Source organism: Pagrus pagrus (genome assembly GCF_965226575.1).
Source record: "Pagrus pagrus genome assembly, chromosome: 24".
In the NCBI taxonomy this organism is placed as follows: Eukaryota; Metazoa; Chordata; class Actinopteri; order Spariformes; family Sparidae; genus Pagrus; species Pagrus pagrus.
The window spans coordinates 4364475-4376594 of record NC_140206.1 but is presented as its reverse complement, the minus strand read 5'-3'; positions in this window follow the sequence as shown (position 1 = coordinate 4376594).

Here is a 12120-nt window from a genome sequence, read left to right as displayed (position 1 = left end):
AACCGGCGAGCCTCATTCCACCAGTGAGGAGGACATGCGTGTGCAATTTCGAGTCAATCGGTCAAAAGACGACCGTAACCCTAACCCTAGCCCCATAACCCTAACCCTAGCCCCATAACCCTAACCCTAGCCCCATAACCCTAACCCTAACCCTAACCCTAGCCTCAGCCTTAAGCCAGCCTCATGAAACATTGTCCCTCTCACTAAAATATTCGCCAAAAATACAAATTTCACCCGAATCCAATGGGGACTGCTGTGTCTCGTTCAGCCAGTATAGGACCACGTCTGGGAGAAATTTCGAGTCAATCGGTCCAAAGACCTGGAAGCTATTGAAAAAATCGACCAACGTTTTCATGAAAAAGGCCATTTTTTTCTTTAAAATATTCACCAAAAATACAAATTCCACCGGAATCCAACCAAAACCGGCGAGCCTCATTCCACCAGTGAGGAGGACATGCGTGTGCAATTTCGAGTCAATCGGTCAAAAGACGACCGTAACCCTAACCCTAGCCCCATAACCCTAACCCTAGCCCCATAACCCTAACCCTAGCCCCATAACCCTAACCCTAACCCTAACCCTAGCCTCAGCCTTAAGCCAGCCTCATGAAACATTGTCCCTCTCACTAAAATATTCGCCAAAAATACAAATTTCACCCGAATCCAATGGGGACTGCTGTGTCTCGTTCAGCCAGTATAGGACCACGTCTGGGAGAAATTTCGAGTCAATCGGTCCAAAGACCTGGAAGCTATTGAAAAAATCGGCCGACGTTTTCATGAAAAAGGCCATTTTTTTCTTTAAAATATTCACCAAAAATACAAATTCCACCGGAATCCAACCAAAACCGGCGAGCCTCATTCCACCAGTGAGGAGGACATGCGTGTGCAATTTCGAGTCAATCGGTCAAAAGACGACCGTAACCCTAACCCTAGCCCCATAACCCTAACCCTAGCCCCATAACCCTAACCCTAACCCTAACCCTAGCCTCAGCCTTAAGCCAGCCTCATGAAACATTGTCCCTCTCACTAAAATATTCGCCAAAAATACAAATTTCACCCGAATCCAATGGGGACTGCTGTGTCTCGTTCAGCCAGTATAGGACCACGTCTGGGAGAAATTTCGAGTCAATCGGTCCAAAGACCTGGAAGCTATTGAAAAAATCGGCCGACGTTTTCATGAAAAAGGCCATTTTTTTCTTTAAAATATTCACCAAAAATACAAATTCCACCGGAATCCAACCAAAACCGGCGAGCCTCATTCCACCAGTGAGGAGGACATGCGTGTGCAATTTCGAGTCAATCGGTCAAAAGACGACCGTAACCCTAACCCTAGCCCCATAACCCTAACCCTAGCCCCATAACCCTAACCCTAGCCCCATAACCCTAACCCTAACCCTAACCCTAGCCTCAGCCTTAAGCCAGCCTCATGAAACATTGTCCCTCTCACTAAAATATTCGCCAAAAATACAAATTTCACCCGAATCCAATGGGGACTGCTGTGTCTCGTTCAGCCAGTATAGGACCACGTCTGGGAGAAATTTCGAGTCAATCGGTCCAAAGACCTGGAAGCTATTGAAAAAATCGGCCGACGTTTTCATGAAAAAGGCCATTTTTTTCTTTAAAATATTCACCAAAAATACAAATTCCACCGGAATCCAACCAAAACCGGCGAGCCTCATTCCACCAGTGAGGAGGACATGCGTGTGCAATTTCGAGTCAATCGGTCAAAAGACGACCGTAACCCTAACCCTAGCCCCATAACCCTAACCCTAGCCCCATAACCCTAACCCTAACCCTAACCCTAGCCTCAGCCTTAAGCCAGCCTCATGAAACATTGTCCCTCTCACTAAAATATTCGCCAAAAATACAAATTTCACCCGAATCCAATGGGGACTGCTGTGTCTCGTTCAGCCAGTATAGGACCACGTCTGGGAGAAATTTCGAGTCAATCGGTCCAAAGACCTGGAAGCTATTGAAAAAATCGGCCGACGTTTTCATGAAAAAGGCCATTTTTTTCTTTAAAATATTCACCAAAAATACAAATTCCACCGGAATCCAACCAAAACCGGCGAGCCTCATTCCACCAGTGAGGAGGACATGCGTGTGCAATTTCGAGTCAATCGGTCAAAAGACGACCGTAACCCTAACCCTAGCCCCATAACCCTAACCCTAGCCCCATAACCCTAACCCTAGCCCCATAACCCTAACCCTAACCCTAACCCTAGCCTCAGCCTTAAGCCAGCCTCATGAAACATTGTCCCTCTCACTAAAATATTCGCCAAAAATACAAATTTCACCCGAATCCAATGGGGACTGCTGTGTCTCGTTCAGCCAGTATAGGACCACGTCTGGGAGAAATTTCGAGTCAATCGGTCCAAAGACCTGGAAGCTATTGAAAAAATCGGCCGACGTTTTCATGAAAAAGGCCATTTTTTTCTTTAAAATATTCACCAAAAATACAAATTCCACCGGAATCCAACCAAAACCGGCGAGCCTCATTCCACCAGTGAGGAGGACATGCGTGTGCAATTTCGAGTCAATCGGTCAAAAGACGACCGTAACCCTAACCCTAGCCCCATAACCCTAACCCTAACCCTAATCCTAGCCTCAGCCTTAAGCCAGCCTCATGAAACATTGTCCCTCTCACTAAAGTATTCGCCAAAAATACAAATTTCACCCGAATCCAATGGGGACTGCTGTGTCTCGTTCAGCCAGTATAGGACCACGTCTGGGAGAAATTTCGAGTCAATCGGTCCAAAGACCTGGAAGCTATTGAAAAAATCGGCCGACGTTTTCATGAAAAAGGCCATTTTTTTCTTTAAAATATTCACCAAAAATACAAATTCCACCGGAATCCAACCAAAACCGGCGAGCCTCATTCCACCAGTGAGGAGGACATGCGTGTGCAATTTCGAGTCAATCGGTCAAAAGACGACCGTAACCCTAACCCTAGCCCCATAACCCTAACCCTAGCCCCATAACCCTAACCCTAACCCTAACCCTAGCCTCAGCCTTAAGCCAGCCTCATGAAACATTGTCCCTCTCACTAAAATATTCGCCAAAAATACAAATTTCACCCGAATCCAATGGGGACTGCTGTGTCTCGTTCAGCCAGTATAGGACCACGTCTGGGAGAAATTTCGAGTCAATCGGTCCAAAGACCTGGAAGCTATTGAAAAAATCGGCCGACGTTTTCATGAAAAAGGCCATTTTTTTCTTTAAAATATTCACCAAAAATACAAATTCCACCGGAATCCAACCAAAACCGGCGAGCCTCATTCCACCAGTGAGGAGGACATGCGTGTGCAATTTCGAGTCAATCGGTCAAAAGACGACCGTAACCCTAACCCTAGCCCCATAACCCTAACCCTAGCCCCATAACCCTAACCCTAACCCTAACCCTAGCCTCAGCCTTAAGCCAGCCTCATGAAACATTGTCCCTCTCACTAAAATATTCGCCAAAAATACAAATTTCACCCGAATCCAATGGGGACTGCTGTGTCTCGTTCAGCCAGTATAGGACCACGTCTGGGAGAAATTTCGAGTCAATCGGTCCAAAGACCTGGAAGCTATTGAAAAAATCGGCCGACGTTTTCATGAAAAAGGCCATTTTTTTCTTTAAAATATTCACCAAAAATACAAATTCCACCGGAATCCAACCAAAACCGGCGAGCCTCATTCCACCAGTGAGGAGGACATGCGTGTGCAATTTCGAGTCAATCGGTCAAAAGACGACCGTAACCCTAACCCTAGCCCCATAACCCTAACCCTAGCCCCATAACCCTAACCCTAACCCTAATCCTAGCCTCAGCCTTAAGCCAGCCTCATGAAACATTGTCCCTCTCACTAAAGTATTCGCCAAAAATACAAATTTCACCCGAATCCAATGGGGACTGCTGTGTCTCGTTCAGCCAGTATAGGACCACGTCTGGGAGAAATTTCGAGTCAATCGGTCCAAAGACCTGGAAGCTATTGAAAAAATCGGCCGACGTTTTCATGAAAAAGGCCATTTTTTTCTTTAAAATATTCACCAAAAATACAAATTCCACCGGAATCCAACCAAAACCGGCGAGCCTCATTCCACCAGTGAGGAGGACATGCGTGTGCAATTTCGAGTCAATCGGTCAAAAGACGACCGTAACCCTAACCCTAGCCCCATAACCCTAACCCTAGCCCCATAACCCTAACCCTAACCCTAACCCTAGCCTCAGCCTTAAGCCAGCCTCATGAAACATTGTCCCTCTCACTAAAATATTCGCCAAAAATACAAATTTCACCCGAATCCAATGGGGACTGCTGTGTCTCGTTCAGCCAGTATAGGACCACGTCTGGGAGAAATTTCGAGTCAATCGGTCCAAAGACCTGGAAGCTATTGAAAAAATCGGCCGACGTTTTCATGAAAAAGGCCATTTTTTTCTTTAAAATATTCACCAAAAATACAAATTCCACCGGAATCCAACCAAAACCGGCGAGCCTCATTCCACCAGTGAGGAGGACATGCGTGTGCAATTTCGAGTCAATCGGTCAAAAGACGACCGTAACCCTAACCCTAGCCCCATAACCCTAACCCTAGCCCCATAACCCTAACCCTAACCCTAACCCTAGCCTCAGCCTTAAGCCAGCCTCATGAAACATTGTCCCTCTCACTAAAATATTCGCCAAAAATACAAATTTCACCCGAATCCAATGGGGACTGCTGTGTCTCGTTCAGCCAGTATAGGACCACGTCTGGGAGAAATTTCGAGTCAATCGGTCCAAAGACCTGGAAGCTATTGAAAAAATCGGCCGACGTTTTCATGAAAAAGGCCATTTTTTTCTTTAAAATATTCACCAAAAATACAAATTCCACCGGAATCCAACCAAAACCGGCGAGCCTCATTCCACCAGTGAGGAGGACATGCGTGTGCAATTTCGAGTCAATCGGTCAAAAGACGACCGTAACCCTAACCCTAGCCCCATAACCCTAACCCTAGCCCCATAACCCTAACCCTAACCCTAACCCTAGCCTCAGCCTTAAGCCAGCCTCATGAAACATTGTCCCTCTCACTAAAATATTCGCCAAAAATACAAATTTCACCCGAATCCAATGGGGACTGCTGTGTCTCGTTCAGCCAGTATAGGACCACGTCTGGGAGAAATTTCGAGTCAATCGGTCCAAAGACCTGGAAGCTATTGAAAAAATCGTCCGACGTTTTCATGAAAAAGGCCATTTTTTTCTTTAAAATATTCACCAAAAATACAAATTCCACCGGAATCCAACCAAAACCGGCGAGCCTCATTCCACCAGTGAGGAGGACATGCGTGTGCAATTTCGAGTCAATCGGTCAAAAGACGACCGTAACCCTAACCCTAGCCCCATAACCCTAACCCTAGCCCCATAACCCTAACCCTAACCCTAACCCTAGCCTCAGCCTTAAGCCAGCCTCATGAAACATTGTCCCTCTCACTAAAATATTCGCCAAAAATACAAATTTCACCCGAATCCAATGGGGACTGCTGTGTCTCGTTCAGCCAGTATAGGACCACGTCTGGGAGAAATTTCGAGTCAATCGGTCCAAAGACCTGGAAGCTATTGAAAAAATCGACCAACGTTTTCATGAAAAAGGCCATTTTTTTCTTTAAAATATTCACCAAAAATACAAATTCCACCGGAATCCAACCAAAACCGGCGAGCCTCATTCCACCAGTGAGGAGGACATGCGTGTGCAATTTCGAGTCAATCGGTCAAAAGACGACCGTAACCCTAACCCTAGCCCCATAACCCTAACCCTAGCCCCATAACCCTAACCCTAGCCCCATAACCCTAACCCTAACCCTAACCCTAGCCTCAGCCTTAAGCCAGCCTCATGAAACATTGTCCCTCTCACTAAAATATTCGCCAAAAATACAAATTTCACCCGAATCCAATGGGGACTGCTGTGTCTCGTTCAGCCAGTATAGGACCACGTCTGGGAGAAATTTCGAGTCAATCGGTCCAAAGACCTGGAAGCTATTGAAAAAATCGGCCGACGTTTTCATGAAAAAGGCCATTTTTTTCTTTAAAATATTCACCAAAAATACAAATTCCACCGGAATCCAACCAAAACCGGCGAGCCTCATTCCACCAGTGAGGAGGACATGCGTGTGCAATTTCGAGTCAATCGGTCAAAAGACGACCGTAACCCTAACCCTAGCCCCATAACCCTAACCCTAGCCCCATAACCCTAACCCTAGCCCCATAACCCTAACCCTAACCCTAATCCTAGCCTCAGCCTTAAGCCAGCCTCATGAAACATTGTCCCTCTCACTAAAGTATTCGCCAAAAATACAAATTTCACCCGAATCCAATGGGGACTGCTGTGTCTCGTTCAGCCAGTATAGGACCACGTCTGGGAGAAATTTCGAGTCAATCGGTCCAAAGACCTGGAAGCTATTGAAAAAATCGGCCGACGTTTTCATGAAAAAGGCCATTTTTTTCTTTAAAATATTCACCAAAAATACAAATTCCACCGGAATCCAACCAAAACCGGCGAGCCTCATTCCACCAGTGAGGAGGACATGCGTGTGCAATTTCGAGTCAATCGGTCAAAAGACGACCGTAACCCTAACCCTAGCCCCATAACCCTAACCCTAGCCCCATAACCCTAACCCTAACCCTAACCCTAGCCTCAGCCTTAAGCCAGCCTCATGAAACATTGTCCCTCTCACTAAAATATTCGCCAAAAATACAAATTTCACCCGAATCCAATGGGGACTGCTGTGTCTCGTTCAGCCAGTATAGGACCACGTCTGGGAGAAATTTCGAGTCAATCGGTCCAAAGACCTGGAAGCTATTGAAAAAATCGGCCGACGTTTTCATGAAAAAGGCCATTTTTTTCTTTAAAATATTCACCAAAAATACAAATTCCACCGGAATCCAACCAAAACCGGCGAGCCTCATTCCACCAGTGAGGAGGACATGCGTGTGCAATTTCGAGTCAATCGGTCAAAAGACGACCGTAACCCTAACCCTAGCCCCATAACCCTAACCCTAGCCCCATAACCCTAACCCTAACCCTAACCCTAGCCTCAGCCTTAAGCCAGCCTCATGAAACATTGTCCCTCTCACTAAAATATTCGCCAAAAATACAAATTTCACCCGAATCCAATGGGGACTGCTGTGTCTCGTTCAGCCAGTATAGGACCACGTCTGGGAGAAATTTCGAGTCAATCGGTCCAAAGACCTGGAAGCTATTGAAAAAATCGGCCGACGTTTTCATGAAAAAGGCCATTTTTTTCTTTAAAATATTCACCAAAAATACAAATTCCACCGGAATCCAACCAAAACCGGCGAGCCTCATTCCACCAGTGAGGAGGACATGCGTGTGCAATTTCGAGTCAATCGGTCAAAAGACGACCGTAACCCTAACCCTAGCCCCATAACCCTAACCCTAGCCCCATAACCCTAACCCTAACCCTAACCCTAGCCTCAGCCTTAAGCCAGCCTCATGAAACATTGTCCCTCTCACTAAAATATTCGCCAAAAATACAAATTTCACCCGAATCCAATGGGGACTGCTGTGTCTCGTTCAGCCAGTATAGGACCACGTCTGGGAGAAATTTCGAGTCAATCGGTCCAAAGACCTGGAAGCTATTGAAAAAATCGGCCGACGTTTTCATGAAAAAGGCCATTTTTTTCTTTAAAATATTCACCAAAAATACAAATTCCACCGGAATCCAACCAAAACCGGCGAGCCTCATTCCACCAGTGAGGAGGACATGCGTGTGCAATTTCGAGTCAATCGGTCAAAAGACGACCGTAACCCTAACCCTAGCCCCATAACCCTAACCCTAGCCCCATAACCCTAACCCTAGCCCCATAACCCTAACCCTAACCCTAACCCTAGCCTCAGCCTTAAGCCAGCCTCATGAAACATTGTCCCTCTCACTAAAATATTCGCCAAAAATACAAATTTCACCCGAATCCAATGGGGACTGCTGTGTCTCGTTCAGCCAGTATAGGACCACGTCTGGGAGAAATTTCGAGTCAATCGGTCCAAAGACCTGGAAGCTATTGAAAAAATCGGCCGACGTTTTCATGAAAAAGGCCATTTTTTTCTTTAAAATATTCACCAAAAATACAAATTCCACCGGAATCCAACCAAAACCGGCGAGCCTCATTCCACCAGTGAGGAGGACATGCGTGTGCAATTTCGAGTCAATCGGTCAAAAGACGACCGTAACCCTAACCCTAGCCCCATAACCCTAACCCTAGCCCCATAACCCTAACCCTAACCCTAATCCTAGCCTCAGCCTTAAGCCAGCCTCATGAAACATTGTCCCTCTCACTAAAATATTCGCCAAAAATACAAATTTCACCCGAATCCAATGGGGACTGCTGTGTCTCGTTCAGCCAGTATAGGACCACGTCTGGGAGAAATTTCGAGTCAATCGGTCCAAAGACCTGGAAGCTATTGAAAAAATCGGCCGACGTTTTCATGAAAAAGGCCATTTTTTTCTTTAAAATATTCACCAAAAATACAAATTCCACCGGAATCCAACCAAAACCGGCGAGCCTCATTCCACCAGTGAGGAGGACATGCGTGTGCAATTTCGAGTCAATCGGTCAAAAGACGACCGTAACCCTAACCCTAGCCCCATAACCCTAACCCTAGCCCCATAACCCTAACCCTAACCCTAACCCTAGCCTCAGCCTTAAGCCAGCCTCATGAAACATTGTCCCTCTCACTAAAATATTCGCCAAAAATACAAATTTCACCCGAATCCAATGGGGACTGCTGTGTCTCGTTCAGCCAGTATAGGACCACGTCTGGGAGAAATTTCGAGTCAATCGGTCCAAAGACCTGGAAGCTATTGAAAAAATCGGCCGACGTTTTCATGAAAAAGGCCATTTTTTTCTTTAAAATATTCACCAAAAATACAAATTCCACCGGAATCCAACCAAAACCGGCGAGCCTCATTCCACCAGTGAGGAGGACATGCGTGTGCAATTTCGAGTCAATCGGTCAAAAGACGACCGTAACCCTAACCCTAGCCCCATAACCCTAACCCTAGCCCCATAACCCTAACCCTAGCCCCATAACCCTAACCCTAACCCTAACCCTAGCCTCAGCCTTAAGCCAGCCTCATGAAACATTGTCCCTCTCACTAAAATATTCGCCAAAAATACAAATTTCACCCGAATCCAATGGGGACTGCTGTGTCTCGTTCAGCCAGTATAGGACCACGTCTGGGAGAAATTTCGAGTCAATCGGTCCAAAGACCTGGAAGCTATTGAAAAAATCGGCCGACGTTTTCATGAAAAAGGCCATTTTTTTCTTTAAAATATTCACCAAAAATACAAATTCCACCGGAATCCAACCAAAACCGGCGAGCCTCATTCCACCAGTGAGGAGGACATGCGTGTGCAATTTCGAGTCAATCGGTCAAAAGACGACCGTAACCCTAACCCTAGCCCCATAACCCTAACCCTAGCCCCATAACCCTAACCCTAGCCCCATAACCCTAACCCTAACCCTAACCCTAGCCTCAGCCTTAAGCCAGCCTCATGAAACATTGTCCCTCTCACTAAAATATTCGCCAAAAATACAAATTTCACCCGAATCCAATGGGGACTGCTGTGTCTCGTTCAGCCAGTATAGGACCACGTCTGGGAGAAATTTCGAGTCAATCGGTCCAAAGACCTGGAAGCTATTGAAAAAATCGGCCGACGTTTTCATGAAAAAGGCCATTTTTTTCTTTAAAATATTCACCAAAAATACAAATTCCACCGGAATCCAACCAAAACCGGCGAGCCTCATTCCACCAGTGAGGAGGACATGCGTGTGCAATTTCGAGTCAATCGGTCAAAAGACGACCGTAACCCTAACCCTAGCCCCATAACCCTAACCCTAGCCCCATAACCCTAACCCTAACCCTAATCCTAGCCTCAGCCTTAAGCCAGCCTCATGAAACATTGTCCCTCTCACTAAAATATTCGCCAAAAATACAAATTTCACCCGAATCCAATGGGGACTGCTGTGTCTCGTTCAGCCAGTATAGGACCACGTCTGGGAGAAATTTCGAGTCAATCGGTCCAAAGACCTGGAAGCTATTGAAAAAATCGGCCGACGTTTTCATGAAAAAGGCCATTTTTTCTTTAAAATATTCGCCAAAAATACAAATTTCACCCGAATCCAATGGGGACTGCTGTGTCTCGTTCAGCCCGTATAGGACCACGTCTGGGAGAAATTTCGAGTCAATCGGTCCAAAGACCTGGAAGCTATTGAAAAAATCGGCCGACGTTTTCATGAAAAAGGCCATTTTTTTCTTTAAAATATTCACCAAAAATACAAATTCCACCGGAATCCAACCAAAACCGGCGAGCCTCATTCCACCAGTGAGGAGGACATGCGTGTGCAATTTCGAGTCAATCGGTCAAAAGACGACCGTAACCCTAACCCTAGCCCCATAACCCTAACCCTAGCCCCATAACCCTAACCCTAACCCTAACCCCAGCCTTAAGCCAGCCTCATGAAACATTGTCCCTCTCACTAAAATATTCACCAAAAATACAAATTCCACCCGATTCCAATGGGGACTGCTGTGTCTCGTTCAGCCAGTATAGGGCCACATCTGGGAGAAATTTCGAGTCAATCAGTCCAAAGACCTGGAAGCTATTGAAAAAATCGGCCGACGTTTTCATGAAAAAGGCAACTTTTTTCATTAAAAAATTCACCAAAAATACAAATTTCACTAAAATCCAATAAAAACTGCTGGCCTTTCTTTCGCCAGTATGGACAACATTTGTGTGCAATTTCGAGTCAATCGGTCAAAAGACGACCGTAACCCTAACCCTAGCACCATAACCCTAACCCCAGCCTTAATCCAGCCTCATGAAACATTGTCCCTCTCACTAAAATATTCACTAAAAATACAAATTCCACCCGATTCCAATGGGGACTGCTAATTTCTCCCAGATCTGGCCCTATACTGGCTGAACGAGACACAGCAGTCCCCATTGGAATCGGGTGGAATTTGTATTTTTGGTGAATATTTTACTGAAAGGGGGCCATTTTAAATGAAAACCTCTGCAGATTTTTTTAATAGCTTCCAGGTCATTTGAGCCATTGACTCGAAATCTATCACAAATGTCTTGTTATACTGGCTGAATGAGACACAACAGGATTTTATTGGATTTTAGTGGAATTTCTTTTTTTATGAATATTTTATTTTTCATGAAAACATGACCCGATTTTATAGCTTCCAGGTCATTTTACCCATTAGTACATAACACGGTTTCTACGCGTCAGGCGGGAGCATCCAGCCCAAAGAAGAAATACGTTTTATTAGATACGGGATCCAGTGTTTTTACAGTACAAACATTTATTTTGCAGTTGTCGTGAGACAAAGTCGTTAACCTCTCATACCATAGTGACAGTTGACAAGATGGTGCCGTACTATGGCAACATGGCTGTACTTGTGCTGTGTGTCTAGTAGGTTGTAATTATGAATCTTGAAAATAATGTTATCAAGACTCTTTTATTGTAAATCTAAGAAAGGGAGCATTTGTATTTGTTAGTTACTTCCTTTTTGGGGTCTATCCATCATCTTGGTCATGGTCCAGTTAACTGTCGATAGGAGGCGCTTTTTGCAGGTTTGGGCTTCAGGACTTCTACATGACAACAGCTCCAAATGAATTCAACAAAAGCTTCAACAAAAACATTTTTAAAAACTGTTTGGGTTTTAGACTTTACAAATTATTTGTTGACATCAGTTGATAAAAAATCAGTAATCAGAAAGGAAAATCAACTGGCAGATAATTAATAATCATTAGTTAAACCCACTGAGACAGCACCCATTGGTCTTTGGACTACTGTTTTGAAGCCTTGAGTTTGGCACCATGTTTTTTTTTTTTGGAGCCAGAAGTGACCATATTTGGACCAGAAGGTAGAGATGGGGAGGTTATCATGATTGGTCAATCACAAGGTAGGTACATCCTAAAGCGTTTGCCGTTTATCATCTATTTTCTATTAAGAAGACATGAAACTAGAGATTGAGACAATTGACTCATCAGGAAACTGTTTACTGAGGTAATAGAACAAGTGAGGAGTAGGGTCATTTTCTCATAAGCTTACATACAATCAGACTTCTTTATGAAACCAG